The sequence below is a fragment of the Pinus tabuliformis genome, chromosome 4_2 (genome assembly GCF_031772625.1).
Source record: "Pinus tabuliformis cultivar Carrire ecotype Pingquan chromosome 4_2, CPIR1, whole genome shotgun sequence".
In the NCBI taxonomy this organism is placed as follows: Eukaryota; Viridiplantae; Streptophyta; class Pinopsida; order Pinales; family Pinaceae; genus Pinus; species Pinus tabuliformis.
Genome location: NC_142304.1, coordinates 629,939,041 through 629,947,542, shown reverse-complemented (window position 1 = coordinate 629,947,542; position 8,502 = coordinate 629,939,041). Strand labels below are relative to the sequence as shown.

General features: G+C 45.4%; 1 pseudogene; it reads left to right on the top strand.

Annotated features, from left to right (window-relative positions):
• The first annotated feature begins 6,477 nt into the window (after positions 1 to 6,477).
• Positions 6,478 to 7,240, top strand: LOC149170921 (uncharacterized; annotated as a pseudogene).
• Positions 7,241 to 8,502: the final 1,262 nt, after the last annotated feature.

The window sequence follows — 8,502 nt, the reverse complement described above, 5'->3', positions numbered from 1 at the left end:
AAAGCTTCAACTTTACTTTTCTTCGTCATAACATTTTGAACAAATTTATTCTTGGGCATTGTTACTTTTGGTTTTTTACGACTCTTCTCAGTTCCAATGTCATCTTCAGTAACGACAACATATGCTTCACTATCAGTTTCAACTTCGTCATCCTCAAAAGTAACTTGTCTACCCTTGCTAGATTTATCCACTAGAGGACTTTTTTCTGATCCTTTGGATGTAGTTTTGTAGCATCATCAATTACTACATTTTGCTTGTTTTCCATTTCTTCTTTTGACACCGAGTAAAAACTACTGACAACTTTCATGATATCATGCTCTATGAAATGAATGCCTCCCAACCTAATTGAACAACTTTCAACAAAATTCTGCCAAACAAAATATCATATGTCAATAAAAACAAAGTTAAGAGAATATAGTGAGGCACTTTCAAGAAAGCAAAATACAAATATAAATAACAATACTTACAATGTTTTGTTTCATCTCATTTACTACTTGTTTACACAACTTTGTAGATACCTCTCTTGTGTCATACAACGAATATGATAGTCGATATTTAATCCTTTCATGTGACTTGGGAACTTTTGTAAGTATGTAGACAACTTCAGTGTCTAGTACAGAACACATATCTATGACTGTTCCCATTAGCTCAAAAATTCCATGAGCATTCGGTATATCAATATATAGATATATATTCACATTTTGGCTTTCTCTTTCTTTCACATACTAGATTCTTGATGGGAATTTCATCTCTTTTGAATTCTTCCAGTCTGAAATCATCTTCTTATCACTTGAGGCACTTGAAAGATTTCTAACCATGAGCTCAAGTGGAGTTTGTTCACCAATGTTTTTTGAAGATGCACCTTTAAGAGCCTTTGGTCCAGAAAGATTCACAGAAATCTTCTTTGATGCCATTTTCCTAGAAAATAGAAACCATAAATCAGTAAATAATGAGAACATATTAACTTAAATCCACAACGAAAATATATCATAAATTTTTAATTTGTATAATCGAATAATTGAAATTAAAAAAATATTAACACTAAGAAATGGCAGAAGCCCACCAACACCAACCTGTCCATCCGCGGAGTGGCAGGCAATTCCGAGGATCGTGTAACCTCCACGAGCAGACGGGTGGGCTACCATGGTGGTGCAACATGGGGTTGTGGCAGCTCCTCATAGCACCACCTATGCGGCCCGTCCACCCCTTCCGCCCCCACACACCCTCCCAACACGCCAACCCCTCCCCACCTCCCAACACGCCTCCACCCCTCAACCCGCTCTCGCCCTCCCCTACCACCCCCTCCCCCCTCCCAACATGCCCCCACCCCTCACCCCCCTCTCGCCCGCCCCTTCCCCAACTCCCCACATCCCCCACCTTACTCGCCTCCTCCCCCGACCCTCTCACCCGCTCCTTTCCCCTTTGCCACCTCTCTCCCCACCCCCTCACGCCCGACCCTTCCCACCTCCCCACTCCCACCCCCCTCCCCTCACCCTACCCGTCCCCTCCCCCCACACTCCCCTTCCCACCCCCTCACACCCCACCCAGTGCCCCCCACTCCTCACCCCACCCCCTCACGCCCCACCCCCTCCCCCCACAATCCCCTCCCCACCACCTCACGCCCCACCCGGCACCTCGCTCGCCCACCCCGCCCGGTGCCCACCTACACTACCCCACCCGACCACCCCACCGCCAGCCACCCTTCCCCCCCCTCCTCCGACCCACCACACCCCATTCCGCCCCACCCTGCAATCAGACAGCCACCCCACCCTACCCTTACCCACGTTCCACCCCTTCCCCCTACCCCCCACGCCCCCCCTACACCCTGCCCCCCAACCCCCATCCCACGCCACCCCTATCCCCGCACCCCCCTACCACCCTTCTCCCCCAATCGACTCACCCAACCCACCCTACCCCACAATCGAACGACCACCCCACCCCACCATTACCCCCCTTCCGCCACTTTCCCCTACCCCCCACCCCTAAACCTCCATCCCAACCCACCCCTACCCACCTACCCCCGACGCCGCCCCTACCCCCTATCCCCCGCCCCTTCCCCCCCACACCCCCCCAACCCACGCCCCCCAACTCCCATGCCAACCCATCCCTAGCCCCCCACACCCGCACCCCTACCCCCACGCCTCCCCCCCTACTCGCCTTCACCACCCAACCAACCCACCCCACCCCGTAATCGGACGACCACCGCATGCCACCCTTACCCCCCTTCCACCCCTTCCCCCTACCCTCCACACGCCTCCCTACCCCCCGGCTCTACCCCCCATGCTCCCACCCTCCCCCCCGCAAAAACTGATCCACCCCACCCTTACCCACCTTCCACCCCTACCCCCTAGGCCCCGCCAGCCCCCCTTCCCCCCCAACCGACCCATGTCACCCCGCAAACGGATGACCACCCTACCCCACCCTTCCACCCCTTCCCCCTACACCCCACCCCTACACTCCTACCCCCTACCCGCCACGCCCCCCGATACCCCCTACCCGCCACGCGCCACCTCCCAACCCCCATCCCATCCCACCCCTACCGCTCTCCCTGCCGCCCCCAACCCTCCTCCCACACCTACACCTCGCCCCCCTACCCCCATCCCAGCCCGCCCGTACCCCCCTTCCCCCTACCGCCGCCCCCCCAACCCACCTCTCACGCCACCCCTACCCCCCACGCCCCCCCTTCCTCCACAACACCCAAGCACCCACACCTACCCCCTCCCCCACGCCCCCTCCCCCACCCTACCCGCCACCCTCGCCCACCCCATCGCACCCCACCCCACGCCCTCCATCGGACACCCCTTCTCCCCACCGCACCCCACCCCACCCACCCCCGGCCCCTCCCCCACACCCAACACCACCCTCTGCCCCCCCTTCAACCACCCCACCCAACAAACCACCCCCACCCTCGCCCCACCCCTACCCCAACGCGGGGAGCGGGCGGAGGGCGACGAGCGGAGGGCAAGGGTAGGGGCGGGGGTGGGGGTGGTTGGTTGGGTGGGGTGGGGGAAGGGGTTGGTTGGTTGGGTGGGGTGGCGCGGCGTCGCCCACCCTGCACCACCACGGTGGCCCTCCCGCCCGCCCGAGGTGGCCATTCGACTCCAGGAATCGGGGACAGCCCGGGCGGGCCGCTGGGGTGGCATGGGGTGGGGCGCCCACCGCCCACCCCAGGCCACCGCGGTGGCCCGCCCGCCCAGTTGGGGTGGCCGTCCGATTCCCGTAGGGTGGTGGAGGGTGGGGCACCCGCCACCCACTCTGCACCACCAAAGCGGCCTGCCCAGCCGCCCGGGGTGGTCATCCGATTCTTGGAACCGGATGGCCACCCCGGGTGGGCTGGCGGGCCGCCATGGTGGTGTGGGGTGGGCAGCGGGCGCCCCACCCCGCGCCATCGCGGCGGCCCACCTGCCCACCCGGGGTGGCCAGCCGATTCCCGGATTCGGACAACCACTCCGGGCAGGCAGGCGGGTTGCCGCGATGGTGCAGGTTGGGCGGTCACGCCCCACCACACCCAACCAACCACCCCCACCCCTACCCCTACCTCCGCCCTCTGCCCCTTGCCCTCCAACCCTCGCCCTCCGCACCTGCCGCCCACCCCGCGCCACCGCGGCAGCCCGCCCGCCAACTTGGGGTGGCCATCCGATTCCGGGAATCGGACAACCACCCCGGTGGGTGGGCAGGCCGCCGGGGTGGCGCGGGGTGGGGCACGAGAATCGGTGTGCAATTAGACGCTGAGAGCCTAAATAGAATCGCTGAAAGACAAGGAAGGGTGCTGAAATCCAAAGGGTCTCTTTGTTCATGTTATTTCACCAAAAGATGCGGAAGAGAGCATTATATAGATAAATATTTATAGAAGCAAAAACTGGTTTATATTATAAACTAGAGAATAAAGGAATGGATGAACCAACCTATGTAGACGGGTGATTAAGGGGAATAGAGGACATGGTTGTAGACCATCAGGCCTGCGTAGTTGTGTGAACTTTCCACTTGTCATTTTTTTCTTTTACAATCTCTGCAATATCATTTATTCCTTTTAGGAAATTGCGAAAGCTCGAGGCTCCAACATTGTGATGGGCATTGAGTGTGTAATCTTGCCAAAATGTAAGATTATGATAAAATTGGGATGAAATTCATAGGAGATTGATGTGAGAGCAACAACGTATGGAAAAAAAAGTTAGAGTTATATAATATACTCATAATTTTTATAAATATTGAACTCCATAAAGGCAAATTGCCAATGTTGTCTCAATTAATGCATTAAATATTTCACTAGTGAGCTTCGTCCTTTTAACTATGTGGCTTAACAACTTTGAAATTTAAATCTAAAGCCGAGACAAGATGGATATAGACTTTGTAGTCCCCTCATGATAATTATCATAAATTTATACCATTGTTACAGTCACAAGAAGTCCCACTGAGATACATTATTAGGTGGGTACTTATTAATATTAACCTCTATAAAATTTAAACACATGAATTATTAAAATATATAGATATAATATTAAAACTTATCATTTTATTATATACCTGTCATTATGACAGTTTTAGAAATTATTGGGAAGTTAATAATAACGTGTATATTTTGAAATAGCCAGTATTTGACGGCTAAAAAGGGTCAAAACATGGATACCGACGTCAAATTTAACCCGTCATTCACACTGTGTATTTATGGCTAGATAGCTTCAATTGAATTCCATGCCTTGACTTCCTAATTAGACGGCGCGAGGGCAATGATACATGTGAGAGGTAACACTTATACACAGTTTTCTGATGGAACTTGATGTCTCACAAGATGTATTTGTATTTTGGATTTAACGTATTTGACAGTTGTTAAAAAATTTTCACCGTCAGATTTGAAGTGTGTTATAATAGGTAAACTGTCAAAATGACTTCCAATTTCAAAGTTAAACCGTCAAAATCTATAATACCTTAACCGCCAGTAAAAATAGCCTACAGTGTAATATTATGATACCTCATTCCAATATACCATTTGTACAAATTATAGTACATTACATTAACATTATGTCAATAGATTGGTGAGAACACCAAATGCTGTGACATTTAAACACTCAATTTATGCTCCTATTTATTAGGATACCAAACCCCTATGAATTGAAAACTGTTGGTATAGGTAATTAGGATTATTTTTCACTTTTTGTTATCAGATCCTTATTCTGAACTTTTGGGATTCAAGAGCTTGTTTACTTATCATTAACCAATATTGGGTTGGTATACATATATAATTAGGTTTATTTTTCCCTTTTTGTTATTGGATTCTCATTCTGAACATTTGGGGCTCAAAAGCTTGTTTACTTATCATTAACCAATATTGGGTTTCAATTCGATTTGGAATGTGCACGGAAGTAGTAAGTTGAAAGTTTCATTTTTCTATGCATCCGTGCCTCCTTGGGCAGGAATGGGTTGGTGAAGATAGCTTATGAGCTCTCGGTGCTCTGCGATATTAAAGTGTGACTTATAATTTTCTCCCCATTATAGAGAAGTTATATGAATTCATCAATCCTGGTGTGTGCTGGATGACAATTTTCCCTAACTATTAAATTTCTCTCGTGCATAATTCTTGAGAATGTTTGACTTCCTTTTTATTCACTAAACTATTAATGTGTATTTCCCTAGACTAAATGTTTAATTTCTCTATTTATTATTTCTCAATGATTCATTGTTCTTTCAGGTTGGATTGCAAAGAAAATTTTGGGCATAACTATCTAGTGTTGACTCGTTAAAGGTAAAAGACATTAGCTTTTATTCTGGGATTTATGTTTATGATATTTCAGAACTGAAATGTAGTCATTGGGCCATGTTGAAGGGTTTCCTTTCCCTAAAACTCGAATAGACTTACACTGGTGTTTCAAAGCAATAGAAATTGATAACTCCTTTGTATTCATTTATTTAATTTCTCAATTAGCAACGTGTGTATTTAATTTCTCGATTAGCAATGTATGTAGGGAAAATATTGAATGCTCTCAACATTTGTGGAAATGATGTATTTCTCTTAACTAAGCAGAGGTTGTAGTTTTTTTTGTTGGTAGAAGCTGCGGTTTTTAATTGGCATTATGCACTCTATGAAACGGTTTGGAAAGTGGTTGTCTAATTAGAAAGGTTGACATTTCCAAATTTACTTAGAAAGTAAAATGAAAGAGATAGAAAATGCAAAAACGTCAAGAAAATTTTGTTTGACAGGCGAAAGGGATTTGAAATTCCATGCCTGTTTCTGACTACAAAAGTTTTCCGACGAAAGCAATTCCGGTAATAAATGTCAGCGTACGTCTATATAAACGAACGGAGACCGAGAAGCGGGCCCAAACGACCACGTTTAGGAGGCAAGAATCGGCAACCGGGATGAGGGATGCCCTCGTAGTTTGAGGTTAGCCCAGAGGGGGCAGCCCGCGGAAAGCACACGGAGAATTTAGTTCCTCATGACTCCGCTGATTGCAAACACGGTATTTCATTTCTCAGTACTAAATGGCCTTTCCATTTGGTCAGCTCTGTCCACAGCCTCCAGTTTTTGTAATAACATTGCAATATACCGATGCGTTGTTGAATTACCATTTTCATCCCAGCTATCATAGAGTTTCTGAGTTCCCAAATATGGAGATACCTCCCTCGCAGGAACAAAACCACGGCCATGCTCAACCTAACGAAGATAGCGGACAAACATCCCGGAAATTTAAGGGAATCCGACTGCGAGAATGGGGGAAGTGGATATCAGAAATTCGGATACCAAGATCCAGGGACAGGATCTATCTTGGCTCCTACAAAACCGCCGAGCAGGCCGCCCGAGCCTTCGACGCTGCAATGTATTGCCTGAGAGGGCCCAACACTAAATTGAACTTTCCAGATTCTGTTTCTGCCATTCCGTCCGCGTTTTCTCTTTCCCCTCAGCAAATCCAGGTTGCCGCTTCCAAGTATGCCTTGAACGAAATCCCTAGGACTTCGCCTTCTCTGCACAATAATAGTAAAGAGGAGCCCTCACGTCCCTCCCAGGCGTCTTCGGTATCTGACATGGAATTGTCGAATGACGCCCGCGGCCCAACATATATCAGAAGATTTGGCGCTTTGGAAATCTCTGTTTGCAGAACCAGATGGTCCTCAGCATTTGAATTTGGAAAAAATTCCATCCATTGACGAAGAATTGGCGTTGGAGCTCATTCCGACTTCGCAGGAGGAGGAGGAGGTTGACATAATCCTGTGGAACTTTGAAGACAGTCAAGTTCCTCGGAGGTGAAAGAATATAAAATGGACTTAATTTTTTTGCAGTCTATGCGCACTGCCAGTATCTACGTCGTTTTCAAACCTACCAGTGTCACGGCATGCCTGAATGGTCGTGGATGATATTCGATCGGAATACCTTATTAATGCCCGCATTGTGTTAAAAATCCTTGTCTTCTTCTGCAAACATGTCGCAGTAGAACGTTTACAAGTGTCTATTGGATACTATGATTGCATAATAACTAGAGTGTCTATTGGAAGCTGCGATTGCATATTAAATCTGATTGCATAATAACTTAGAGTATCTATCGGTAGATGTGATTGCATACTAAATCAGAGTTTAGAATATTTTGGAAATTTGATAAATACGAGTGAAGATAAATATTATTTTATTTTTGAAATATTTTGTAATTGATATTAAAATAGGTGTAAAAGTGTTTATTATCATAAAAGTGGTGTTTTGACGCAATAAAATTATTTATTTTTATTTGAAGTAACCTTGTTAACAAAATTGTTCACTTTTATTCGAAAAAAGAACATCGTTTAATTATTATACTGTTTTTTTATGTAGAGAGTGATAGATAGATATGGTAGAGCTATTTCAGCGAATAGGGGCAACATAATTATCTAAATAAGCCAGCTAAAATGAATCAAAAGTAAATTACGAAATTGTAAATGTCACTATTTAATTTTATTATTGAATAAAGATATACAGAAAAGAATATTTTAATGATAATAACTGTCATGTAAAGTTAAAATTACTTAAAAGATTTAGGTTTTTTTTTTTAATCATTACTGTAAAATACTGTTATAATTATCATAAATAAAAATAAGAATTGCACTGTTATAATTATCATAAAGAAAAATACGAATTGTACTGTATAGTTATCATAAAGAAAGAAAAGAACTATAATATTATAACAAAATTGAATTTTTTTTTTTTTTTTTTTTTTATTTCTTTATTAAATTTTAAATTTAGCAAAGGAGTAAAGTGAAACATTGTTTTTGTCTATTAAATATTTGAAATATTATTTAGTAAAAATAAAAGTAAATGTAAAGTGTCCATCACTATAAAAGAGTGTTTAAAAAACAAATTGTGCACTTTTATATTGAAATACTATTTAATAAAAATAAAAGTAAATGTAAAATGTTTAACACTATAAAAAAGTGTTTAAAAAACAAATTGTCCACTTTTATTTAAAAACAAATTGTCCACTTTTATTTGAAAATAACCATGTTTGAATCATAATAAATTATTTCTTATATCATGAAAGTGGT